This window comes from Sander lucioperca, chromosome 8, assembly GCF_008315115.2.
Source record: "Sander lucioperca isolate FBNREF2018 chromosome 8, SLUC_FBN_1.2, whole genome shotgun sequence".
NCBI classification, from domain to species: Eukaryota; Metazoa; Chordata; class Actinopteri; order Perciformes; family Percidae; genus Sander; species Sander lucioperca.
In genome coordinates, this window is record NC_050180.1 from 27,605,522 (window position 1) to 27,619,086 (window position 13,565).

The 13,565-nt window shown below is 39.8% G+C and overlaps 1 long non-coding RNA gene across 1 annotated transcript in view; it reads right to left on the minus strand.

Annotated features, from left to right (window-relative positions):
• LOC118495548 overlaps window positions 1-12,813 on the minus strand; it is a 16,847-nt gene extending 4,034 nt beyond the window's left edge. Inside the window, exons 1-2 of the long non-coding RNA XR_004898000.1 lie at window positions 12,803-12,813; window positions 5,799-5,804 (exon numbers count right to left, since the gene is read on the minus strand). This is a non-coding gene — a long non-coding RNA (uncharacterized LOC118495548). The remainder of the gene's footprint in view (window positions 1-5,798; window positions 5,805-12,802) is intronic.
• Between the last annotated feature and the right edge of the window lie 752 nt (window positions 12,814-13,565).

The following is a 13,565-nucleotide window of genomic DNA, read 5'->3' on the forward strand; positions in this document are numbered from 1 at the left end:
TGTGTAAAATTGAGGCCTCTTTCTGTTTTTTTACTGTTAAACCTTAAATTTAATGTAAAGAAACGTTAAAAAACAATCGTGAAAAAACGGTAAAAAGTCTGGCAGCAAAAGTTGCCAAACACTTACCGTGAAATAACCTTATGTTATTCTACAAAGAATTTATTTTTAAAATACAGATATCTACTGTACATTTTCTGTATTTTCACAGTCCAACTACTGTAGATTTAAAAAGAATTGTAATCAAAAAACATATTTAGAATGTTAAACAAATGTATAAATCTGTACAAACACTGAAAAATATTGCAAAATACCTTAAAATTACATAATTTAAATGAAAACTGCTGTTTTCATACGGTTTTCTTTGGTAAATTCACAAGATTATTCAATCCATCCACAAGAACTCCCTGTTAAAGTACAGATTCCTGGATGTAAAACACATGTAAAATGACTTTCAAATACCCTCCTTTAGGCGTTTATTTTATGATTATCCAATCTATTTACGGTAAATTCCTGTTTAATACTGTGTTTTTACTGTACAAAAAAGAGAAGATAATGGAATGATACCTTCCAGAAACATTGTAATAATAGTCATTACTTTATATAAACAATATTTGAGAGTATTTACAAGCAACTCTCCAATATATCTACATACTTTTACCATTAATGTATGTTGTTTACTTTAAATAAACATTCATTTATAGTTATTTACATGTCAAATTAATGTAAAATTACCCTATTTGACAGCCCATTAATAGTATCTTAAAAGCTTTAGGCATTTATTTTACATGATTATCCAATCAATTTACAGTAAATTCCTGTTTAATACTGGTTTTCTACTGTACAAAAAACAATATGTGATAATAACTTGCAGAACCATTATTTTATAGTCATTACTTTATATAAACGTTACAATCAACTCTTCATTATGTCTACAGGCTTTTCCCCATAAATGTATAAGGGTTTACTTTATATAAACAATATTGTATAGTGTTAAAAAAAAACTATCTAATATACTGTACTTTAATCATTAATATATCAGGTTTACTTCATACAAACAATACTTTATAGTGATTAAAAACAACTATTCAATATATCTACAGACTTATCCCATTAATGTACTGTGAGTTTACTTTGTAAAAATATTTGACAATATTTACAATTAACTATCCAATATATGCATCAGAGACTCTTCATAGGGTAAATATTGGTATAATGTATAGGGGTCCATTTTAGCTTATTCAATGTGGTCTCATACATACTGTGTGTTAGTGTTTTAATCGCTGTCAAACTTCATCCTGGCCAGTGTCTCTTAATGCAAGTCTACTAAATTCTAGCAATAGAGTAGGACTTGTATTTAGCTTTGCAGTTATTTGAAGAGGGGTTAACAGAGGTACTGAGACAGGTAAATAATATAGTATATATATTTTAATATAGTAGTTGGCAAGATGGCGGTGCCAGTGTGTGAGGCGGGCCGTCAGCTGCTCCGACTGTTGTGTGTGTTTCTGTTGTTTCTAACACTTGTTGCACATACCGTCAACACTCTGCTGGTGTATGATCGCCAAACGCTGCTAGATCTGAGAACCTCCGCCAAAAACCTTGTTAACTTTGATTGTTATGGACAAAAAACTCTACCTCCCTTCCTGTCGGACATCCCGACATATCTCTGCCGCGCTGCAGCGCCACTCCCGCGGCGAAAGCGACACCGCCGCCGGGGTAGGCGTGGTGGCTATCTTGTGAGGCTGAGGGCTGGGTTGGTACGTCGTGATCGGGGTGGATGTGGAGCGGGGCCTCGCCTTTGTACCTCTCGACGTTCGCTGGACCCTGTCGCTGCCTGGTTGGTGCCGGTGGCGGGCCCGGATGTGGTGCTCCGCCCCCGCGGACCCTGCTCTCCTCGTCTTCGCTGGCGCGGAGTAAATCTGGGGAACCTACGGCCTCTGTGTCGGGCTTCCTTGTCGGCTGTTCGCCCTGATCCGCCAGCTCTTGCTAGGTTTGGCCTGGTAAACGCCAGATCGTTTGCGAATAAATCATTTATCCTTAAGGACTTCTTCATATCCCGGGAACTGGATTTCCTCTTTATCTCCGAGACCTGGCTGAGTGTTGGTGAGTCTAGTGTCTTCACAGAACTTTTACCTGATGAGTGCTGCTTTTTTAACTCTCCTCGGATGTCTGGTCGTGGAGGAGGTATTGCGACTGTTTTTAAGAGTGACTTTAAATGTAAACAGTTATCGCTGTCATCCCTCTTCACCAGCTTTGAACTCAGTTTGTTTGAGCTGGGGCATTCTCACACGGTGCTGTGTGCTGTGGTCTACCGGCCTCCCAAATACAACAGAGACTTTTTAACAGAATTTTCTGTGTTTTTGGCTGATATTATGCCCAAATATGACCGGGTCCTTATTGTTGGAGATTGTAACATTCATGTGTGTTGCCCTGAAAACCCTTTGGCGCGAGACTTTTTAAACATCATTGACTCTTTTAATCTGGTGCAGTCTGTACTTTGGCCTACACATGAACGTGGTCACACACTTGATCTTGTTTTATCTTGTGGTTTGCCTGTTCTTAACCTGGTGGTCTGTGACGCTTTTTTCTCGGATCATATGCCTGTACTTTTTGAAGCTGCTGTTTGCTGTCACACAGTTAAACCTCGCGCTGCTGCTCGCAGATGTCGAGTTTTTAACCCCTCCACTGCTGCTCACTTCTCCGCAGTTTTCAGCCAGATCTGCGTCATTCCCGAGTCTGTGTGTGAGGATACAGAGGCTCTTAACTTATGGTTTCTCGACACCTGTCAAACTGCTATAGACATTGCTGCTCCATTAAAGACCAGGCAGAAGAAAGCCAAATCAGAGCCTTGGCTGAATGAATCAACCCGCACTGCCAGGCAGGACTGCCGAAGAGCTGAGCGAAAGTGGAAAAAGGATAAATTGCAAGTCTCTTTTCAAATATTGAAGGATTGCTGGCGTCATTACCAATCCACTGTGAAAGAGGCTAAAAGAAAATATTTCTCTGATATTGTTCTTCTTAACTGTTGTAAACCCCGTGTGCTGTTTAAAGTTATCAACTCGGCTCTAAATGCACCACAGACTGTAACTGAGGCCTCTCCTGCTGTGTGTGAGGATTTTCTTCACAACTTCATTGATAAAGTCACTTCTACCAGAGCACTTATTTCACCTTCTACTTCTGATCCTTCGGTGTTTGTCCCCTGCCCTGCTGTGTTTGACATGTTTGAGCCTGTGACCCTGTCTTTTGTGCAGGAGATTGTGGGTCATCTGAAGCCCTCTGGTTCTCCGGATGATACTGTCCCACCTCGATTTTTTAAGGAGGTTTTTACCACTGTTGGGCCATCTTGTCTCACAGTTATTAATAGCAGTCTTTCCTCTGGAGTGGTCCCGGTAAATCTTAAACATGCAGTTGTGCTGCCTTTATTAAAAAAACCTGGGCTGGATCCTACTATTTTGACAAATTTTAGGCCTATCTCCAAATTGCCCTTCTTCTCTAAAATCTTAGAGAAGATTGTATGTTCCCAGCTCATGGACTTTTTAAATGAACAAAACATTCTTGAAATTTTTCAATTTGGTTTTAAAGCTTTGCACAGCACAGAATCAGCGCTTTTAAGAGTTTTTAATATCTTTTTAGCTACTGACTCTGGTCACTGTGTTATCCTTGTACTTTTAGATTTGACTGCAGCATTTGATACGGTGGACCATGACATCCTCATGGTGGTTTGGAGCAGTGGGTGGGCGTCGGTGGCACAGCACTGGAATGGTTCAGGTCCTACCTGTCACATCGGACTTTCTGTGTCGGCCTTGATGACTCTGTGTCCTCCACTGCCCCTCTCTCATGTGGGGTCCCACAGGGCTCGGTGCTTGGCCCTCTCTTATTTTCTCTATATTTACTCCCACTTGGTTCCATTCTCAGGAAACATGGCATTTCTTTTCACTGCTATGCGGACGACAGTCAAATCTACCTTCCCCTTAAAAAGTCTGATTCCTACTCTGTTAACCAACTGCTACAGTGTTTACACGACATTAAAGCTTGGATGTCTTTAAATTTTCTAAATTTTAATGAAGAAAAGACAGAAGTCATGGTCTTTGGTGGCTCGTCTGTGACCACCCCCCTAGTTGATCTGGGTTCTCTTGCACAGTATCAAAGGCCAATTGTGACAAATTTGGGGGTAAAAGTGGACTCAGACCTCAAATTTGACAGCCAGATTAAAGCTGTGGTGAAGTCCAGCTTTTTCCAGCTAAGGCAGCTGGCAAAAATCAAACCAGTCCTTGAGAGACAGCATTTTGAGACAGTAATCCACGCCTTTGTGACCACTCGGCTGGATTACTGTAATGCACTTTATATAGGGGCTAGTGGGTCCTCCATTGCTCGGCTGCAACTGGTACAAAATGCTGCTGCACGTCTTTTAACTGGCACACGCAAGTACGAGCACATTTCACCTATTTTAGCTTCACTCCACTGGTTGCCTGTCCATTTGAGGATTCATTTTAAAATTCTTTTATTTGTTTTTAAAGCTTTGAATGGCCTTGCCCCACCTTACCTCTCTGAGCTGCTGCACCCCTACACTCCCAGCTGATCTCTCAGGTCAGCTGACCAGCTGCTCCTGATGGGGCCTAAAGCTCGGCTTAAGCTCAGAGGGGACCGAGCGTTTGCCGTTGCAGCTCCAAAACTTTGGAATGGACTGCCTCTGCACATTAGACAGGCCTCCTCTCTGTCTGATTTTAAAAATCTACTTAAAACTCACCTCTTTTCTTTGGCCTTTTAACTCCTGGTAGAGTGTTGATCTTATGTGTATACTTGCATATTTGTATGGTGTTTGTCATATTGTGTTTTATTTATTTTACTTATTTCTGTTTTATCTTTTTGTGCAGCACTTTGGAAACCTTGTGTTTGTTAAAATTGTGCTATATAAATAAAGTGGATTGGATTGGACAGGTAGGACCAGCCATACCCATTTAATGCATTGAATGAGGCTCACTGCATGGCCTCAACAACTCCACAGCAAAAACCCACAAGCAATTGTTCTCAATTATAGTTGGATCAATGTAATTATATTAGAAACTACACTACTGTAATATTTTGCAAGCATATTTATGGTAATACAAACAGTAAAACAACTTGGCAGCACACAGGCTTAAAAAGCTATAGGACTACTGCACCAAATCACCACTGGTGACAAAGATGCTGTATTTAGATCTGTCTTTGTAAAAATAAACATTCTTTCACCTAAATATTTGTGGAAACAAAGCCATAGCTTTAGTTATGGGAATGCATAAGAGACAAGAGTCAACCTAAACTACAGGCCTTGGATGTACATGATGTCTATTTTAGTCCAAGTCTGTGATATGCTCATCACTATATAATCATGTTTTGGTCTGGCAAATTAGTTGACAAAAGAATCGTGCAGCCACAGTTCACATCACATAGGCCCACAACCCTATAGGCCTACAGGATGACGATACAGTACACAGAGAGCCAGGCAGCCTACAGCCTGGGTAAGCCTACATCTTCACCATCCTAATATTTTAGGGGCCATCTGATGTTCTTGCCTCATTTCACTTCCGTGGAGGCCATGGGCCTATTTCAGATTCATGGCCCAACATCTTTTTCCATTGACTGCTTTGCTGATGTCTGCGGTGATGTCTCATACTGTGTCCACTCTGGCTTTTGATGTTTGTTCCTGTCTATGTCATGCAAACAGCTCAGAGCATGAGCTTCCCTCTTATGTGGGGTAGAATGAATATTCATGCATGTCCGGTACCTTAAATGCCTCACCAAGACCTCGGTGATCTGACCACCCCTGCCTCTGAAATTACACTACAATTTCCATTGACTTGCAATGGTTACACAGGCATTGATGCACATATTGGGCAATGTGTGTTTCATTAAGGTGTAACATTAATAAGTTCAATGGATTGCCTGTGCCACAGCTATGCTACACTTTTATAAGGGGTGGGAAATCAATATTAATGCACACCAGTACCTCAAATACAGTATGTACCTGCTTGCCTAACTTGCACACCACCTAACCTAACTTGTTCCGCTAGTTGCAACCCTCATACAGTTTAATTCAACCCTGCGTTGATAGGAAAGTGTGTCCCCTTCTAAGAAAGTCATGCCTCCCGACAAACAGTATGGACATCTGCAACATTATGCTTATTTGAGAAATTATCTGTGATTTCATTTCAAAACTGAAGGAGTAGGCTTTTCATAAAAGGCTGTTAATCCACTTTAAAAATGTTGGAGTCTTCCAATACAAACTCCAAACTGTTTTAGGCAAGGCCATTGTGCAGTCTACTGCTCCCTCAAATCATTTAGCCTCTCTCCACTTTCTACAGGTCAAAGGGAACAAAGAGTTTTTCATGGGCTGAGGTAATATACGGTGACTAAAGACAAGGAGGACACAGTATGAATAAAGCTTTACATTGGTGTGCAATATATTTTTTTTCAATTTAGCAATACATGCAATGTGTGAAAGACTGGGAAGGGATGCTAGGGCTCAACAGTTCAACCAAGGCTTCTAGCATCAACGTGAACATTGATAATCAGGGCGTGAAGCGATGTAAGACCTTAAAATGGTTGAAAAAACAGAAATGTAAACAGAAATGGTCTCTTTAGTCTAGGCTAGCGTATGTGCTTCAGGAAAGTGCGCGCAGATTCAAATAATTGAATGTTGCACAATCATTGGATGAATCATGCCGGGCAGAGACGATCTTGACCAATGATATTGTTTGACTTCATGGGGGGCTGTGCTAACGTCAAACTCATCTCGACGCAGAGACAGTGTGGATAATAATGTAACGCAGGAGTCAGGACTTCTCCACGATGATTCAAATTCAGCTTTCACTTAAGGTAAAGTAATACTTTTCTTTTTATGTACATGCAGTTTCCTCACGAGATATCAACTGGACACGAGTTAAGATAACACTTGCATACGTTTCACAATTTTAAAATGTCAGCAGGGATAACGTTAGCATTTGCCGTTTATGTGCCTTATCAAAGTGTGTCTGGCGTTAGCTAACGTTACATTAAGACTGTCCTTATGTAATGTTAGCCTTGAATGTGAACCATGCACCAATCGTAATTTTAGCTAGCTAGCTAGCTAGCTAAATATATAACAGTTAACTAGACAGTTAGACAGTTTAGCACAGGGGTCACCAACACGGTGCCCGCGGGCACCAGGTAGCCCCCAAGGCCCACATGAGTAGTCCTCAGGCCTGTTCTAAAAATGAAAATTGAATATTGATATTATCTGTTTCCCACCTTGTTAAGTCATTGTTGATAATTATTGTGAGAAATCATTAACGTAATCAGTGTCTTCACATAGATGAGTCAGCTTGATTAGCTGGGTACTAGCTAATACTAGTAATAACGTAACGTTATAACGCTCCGTTGCTCCTAACGCTAGTAGTTAATATTACTGTTAACTAACCGGTAACCCGCCGTTTAACGTTACCACCTAGCTAGGTTATGCCTCAAGTTTACATAAGCTATCTCAGCTGACTAACTTTACGTTGGTTCTACTTTATGAACAGTGAACCACACGTTGTAACAACAACAAGTTACAACTTGACATTAAACGGAGCGTCTGCTTTGTGGACCACAACATCTTAATTTGAACGTGATCGTTATTTTCACTCATGATTCAGTGTGTCCTAACCTAGTCGGGAACAGGTTTTCTTCTTTCAGTCTCCTCCTTCTGACACAGCTCTCTTTCATTTCATCATTCATAATTGCAGTCTGTATCAGGCGCATTTTAGCGCAGTTTGTTATCGGCATGAATAAAAAAACAGGGTTGGTTTATTAACCATGTTAGGCAGATTATAAAACGTTTTTTTTTTCTCAAAACATGCAATGTCCTTTTGTCGACGATCCCGGTGATGTAGAAGCTGTATTACTTTGCAGGGAGTTAAACATACGTCAGGAGATGATATTGAGGCCCCGACGCATTTTAATTTCCAGATAAATACCTATTTGAGCGGTACCGTTTTTTTCTTCCCAGTCTATCAGTTATGTAGCCTACATAACCTTATCATCCTCATATCACTAACGTCACCCATCGTGGACATGCTCTGCATCCCAGCACATTATTTGTGTCACATTACATTTTTTTGCAAACGTCAGTTTTCTTTACAACATTGGTGATGCGGAGCATATTGGTGAAGCTACTGTAGCAAAGCTCCGTCAGAAGAGTGGGACTCACTCTGAAACGTTTTTTAAACGTTTGTGTAGTGTTCCCTGGACACAAACCAGTAAGAGCCATCAAAGAATTTCTAATAAGGGAAGAAGTTCCACTCTCTCGTTACTTCCGGCTTCTGAACTGGTTGCAGTTCCACCAGAGTTCCATATAGGGGGCGCTCACAGGCCAGTGCAGAATGAATGGGACTCTATGGAGCTATACCCCTCAAAATCCACTTTTCTCAGGATATAATCTTTTGTCTAGTAATTTGAATGTTGCATTTGAAAGGGGAGGCTAAGAAAATACACACTGCTGGGTGTTAGATTTTTTTAAAGTGGCTTTTTTGTTCTAAAAAGCCTTTTAAAAATGTCAATGACGTCATACACATATACGGCCAGAGATTCTGCTTTACGGCGAGCTCTGAGTCACTTCCTTTGTTCTCTCGAGGCATCGACAACACAGCTGACAGGTTAGACTCTCCCTGTTAATACACAGCTGACAGGTTAGACTCTCCCTGTTAATACTACACAGCTGACAGGTTAGACTCTCCCTGTTAATACTACACAGCTGACAGGTTAGACTCTCCCTGTTAATACTACACAGCTGACAGGTTAGACTCTCCCTGTTAATACTACACAGCTGACAGGTTAGACTCTCCCTGTTAATACACAGCTGACAGGTTAGACTCTCCCTGTTAATACTACACAGCTGACAGGTTAGACTCTCCCTGTTAATACTACACAGCTGACAGGTTAGACTCTCCCTGTTAATACTACACAGCTGACAGGTTAGACTCTCCCTGTTAATACACAGCTGACAGGTTAGACTCTCCCTGTTAATACACAGCTGACAGGTTAGACTCTCCCTGTTAATACACAGCTGACAGGTTAGACTCTCCCTGTTAATACTACACAGCTGACAGGTTAGACTCTCCCTGTTAATACACAGCTGACAGGTTAGACTCTCCCTGTTAATACTACACAGCTGACAGGTTAGACTCTCCCTGTTAATACTACACAGCTGACAGGTTAGACTCTCCCTGTTAATACTACACAGCTGACAGGTTAGACTCTCCCTGTTAATACACAGCTGACAGGTTAGACTCTCCCTGTTAATACACAGCTGACAGGTTAGACTCTCCCTGTTAACACAGCTGACAGGTTAGACTCTCCCTGTTAACACAGCTGACAGGTTAGACTCTCCCTGTTAATACACAGCTGACAGGTTAGACTCTCCCTGTTAATACACGTGCTAGAAAGAGGTTTGCTAATGTTTTAAAGACCACGCGGAAATATACACTCTGACATTCTGGTTCTGCTTCGGATGCCGTCAAGCGGGATCTCCGATCGTAATCAGTCCTTCACTGACCAATCAGCATTCATTAGCAGAATGCTAGCGTGTTATGGGCAACAACGACTCAACCTGTAACAAATCGAAAGGACATAAGTACTCGTTCATTCAACTTTCGACCTATAATCCATGTTGAACTTGCAAAAACTACAATCAAATCTGAGATTTCTCAACGACAATCAGGCGAAAGAGACAAATTTAGCCGTCTAGCTCCATAGGGTCCCATTCATTTAGCACTGGACCGTGATCACCCCCAGTGGAACTCTGGTGGAACTGCAACCAAAGTAGGTACAATGGGGCTGAATAGGGAGTGGAACGGCTTTCCGTAGACGGGCTTTGGAGCCATTAAAAAAGAGTTCCACAGTATTGCAGGTGAATGATGTAAACCCTTTGAAATATAAGATTATGAATTATAGTTCTGTTGATGATGGTGCTGCAGCCTCAGAATGGGATTAGTGGGTCTAGGACTTTTATAGATTATAGGTTCAATACCATTTCACCAGTAATATTATACTTATGATTAAATATGATATTAATACACTATATTGGAACTAACGCATTTACTCTAGCAGCAATTTTCTCCCACCCAAATTCTCTCTTTTAAAGCAGCCACTGTGTTGCTTTTTTAACTAAATACATGTTCAAACTCGCTGTATGTGCAGTATTTCTGCCCACCAGTTTGTTTGTGGTTGTTACCATGGTGAATCGTAGTATCATGGCTCCATTCATGCTGCCTGAAACTGAAAACTCAGAGTTTCCATCTCAGGGTAAATCAACTCAGATATCAGGGTTAGACTCAGAGTTTGTTAAACCTCCTTCCTGAAACGGACCCCTGCATTGTTAACGGTTGCTTTACCTGGTCTGTGCTTGTATATAAAACGAATCGGATTTGGATTTGTAACATTGTTGCACCCCTTTTTGTTGATACAGCCTTACTTGAGTCTAAACACAGTGACTTGGGACTTGTTCAAGACGGTGAAGGTTAAGATTTGTGACTTGCACATGTATGACTTAAGACCGTTACACACTGGGGGCGTGACGAATAAGCGACGCCAATATGCAAAATAATCGCCTGTGAATATTTCACATCAAAACTATTCACACCGGCAGCGATGCAAATTTGTGACAGTTTTCAATAAAAGGTTTGGATATACACGCCAGCTCATCTACAATGTCAGTAGGACAGATGCTGAAGAGAGAGAGAAAGTGACGGAAGATGTGGTGTGAGCGGACGAGAAAGAGAGAGCAGTCGGAGCAGAGGAGAGTTAACGTTTAGTGGTGAAGATATGAAGTGATTGTACAGCAGCTAGATTCTGCAGTTTGACAACAAATACATGCAGCAGCTCCTCAAAAGCACCAAAAGGTGTCCTGTCTGGTTTCCAGGCTGCTGAGTGGAGGGACGGGGGCTAGCTTTGGATACGTCCCAGGAAAAGCTGTAACACTAAGCTACTGTAAGCTATTTATTGATTTTCCTCTAACTCTAATTGAGTATACAGTTAATACTCAATTGAATTCCCTCTGCAAAACAGTGTAGCATATGTCTCGGGCTTATTGTGAAAGGTAAAAACGGAAAGAATGTTTCTGGCATACGCTGCCATTGTAAAGGTTGAAAGGAGTAATAAAGTTTGCTGACGTACAGTCTGTAGTTGGGACAGCAGCCTCCGTGTTGTTGTTTGGTGATCCTCATAAGTAAACACTACTTGTGACAAAAACAACAGTTTGAAAAAATATATTGACATGCGAAATAATCGTCCCTGGTGTGCAATGGTCTTTAATCTCACCTCTGATATTTTTGATTAAGAGCTACTCTCTGGCGAAGCCACAAACCAGAAATGTAAGACTCAAACTATGATGTCATCAGGTTACTAAGCTGCTTCATAGACAATGAATGTGAAACTAATTTTGTAGAATAAAAAAAACCAAATGAGGTTTATTCTATGTTAGCGTTTTATTTCTGAAACAGAACCTCTACCCGTTACCTCCTAACATCCCCCTGGGTGATCTCAGTGTCATCTTTAAAATCTTTCTCAATTCATTGTTTTTGGAAAAGCTCCAGGCATTATATCAGATGACATCATAAATTTGAGTTTTTAGATTTTGGAGAGAGTTGTTCATGTTCACTGACATTTTTAACACACATGTATGAATTCCCAAATTGCCCATAGTTCCCCTTTTGCTATAATTCAATGTACCAGACAGTTTTTGCTCCCATAAGTTTATTCATATGTGAACTTTAAGGATAGCACTGTTTAAATAGTGCATTTCTTTGTAAAGCATGCAGTAAATGGTCATTCTATAATACTTTCTGGTTATGATACATCTTAAAATCTCATACATCTCAAATAGGGATCTGCAGTGAATGGATTGGACAATGCTGTAAAATGTCAGCAGAAAAAATTATATATTTATTGCGTGTAAAAGTAGTTGATGCAATTGCACTTTTACATATAGCCCTTTTGGTTTTTGTACATTCAAAACCCCATTTACTAATGAGGAAGTTGTGAACATATATTGGTTAGTAATAGTAATTACTGTCAAATAATGTTTATGAAGTAAATCCCATGCACTTATAAGAAAAGTCTGTAGATATATTGGTGTTGCTTGTTATTACTGTCAAATGAAGTTTATATAAAATAAACATGTATGTACATATAATGGAGAGTTGCTTGTTATTACTGTCAAATAATGTTTATATAAAGTGAACACCCATACAATAATGGTAAAACTATGTGTTTATATTGGATATTTGCTTGTATATATAAAGTAAACCTTGTATATTAATGGTAAAGGTATGTAAATATATTGGAGAGTTGCCTTTTATAACTATAAATGAATGTTTATTTAAAGTAAACAACATACATTAATGGTAAAAGTATGTAGATATATTGGAGAGTTGCTTGTAAATACTCTCAAATATTGTTTATATAAAGTAATGACTATTATTATAATGTTTCTGGAAGGTATTATCCCATTATCTTCTCTTTTTTTACAGTAAAAACACAGTATTAAACAGGAATTTACCGTAAATAGATTGGATAATCATAAAATAAACGCCTAAAGGAGAGTATTTGAAAGTCATTTTACATAATTTTTTATGTGTTTTACATCCAGGAATCTGTACTTTAACAGGGAGTTCTTGTGGATGGATTGAATAATCTGTGAATTTACCAAAGAAACCCGTATGAAAACAGCAGTTTTCATTTAAATTATGTAATTTTAAGGTATTTCTGCAACATTTCTTAGTTTTGATAAAGATTTATACAGTTGTTTAACATTCTAGAAATGTTTTAAAACAAGAATTTGTTTTAATTCTACAATAGTTAGACTGTAAAAATACAGAAAATATTTACAGGAAATTTCTGTATTTAAAAAAAGAATTTTTCTGTAAAATAATGTAAGGTTTTTTACTGTAATTTGACGGTAAGTGTTTGGCAACTTTGCTGCCAGACTTTTTACCGTTTTTTTACGATTCTTTTTTTTTACAGTGTACTGAAATGGCCCCCCACCATAACAATGTTAGTGAGTTAATCTACTGAAATGCCCCCCACCATAACAATGTTAGTGAGTTAATCTACTGAAATGGCCCCCCCACCATAACAATGTTAGTGAGTTAATCTACTGAAATGGCCCCCCCACCATAACAATGTTAGTGAGTTAATCTACTGAAATGGCCCCCCCACCATAACAATGTTAGTGAGTTAATCTACTGAAATGGCCCCCCCCCCCCCACCAGAGGAGTGTGATGTGTCAGATCAGAAAGCAGAGGTTTAGTCACTATGTCATGGTGTAATAAAACAATGGGAATCTGTATATATTTGCGAAGCGTAAACCATTACAGAAGGTGGGGGGGGTCATGTCTTTTTTGGCTAAAGGTCCCAAAACTCCTCCAGTGGCCCCTTCAATAAATAAGGAACAGTCCCTAAGTTAGTAACACGAAGAAATAAAGTAAGTCCCATGGTTGATGAAACAGGGAGGATCTGGTCTATAAAGAGGCTCTGAGTTCTGGTCTCTGCAGCAGATCAACAACAGCTAAACC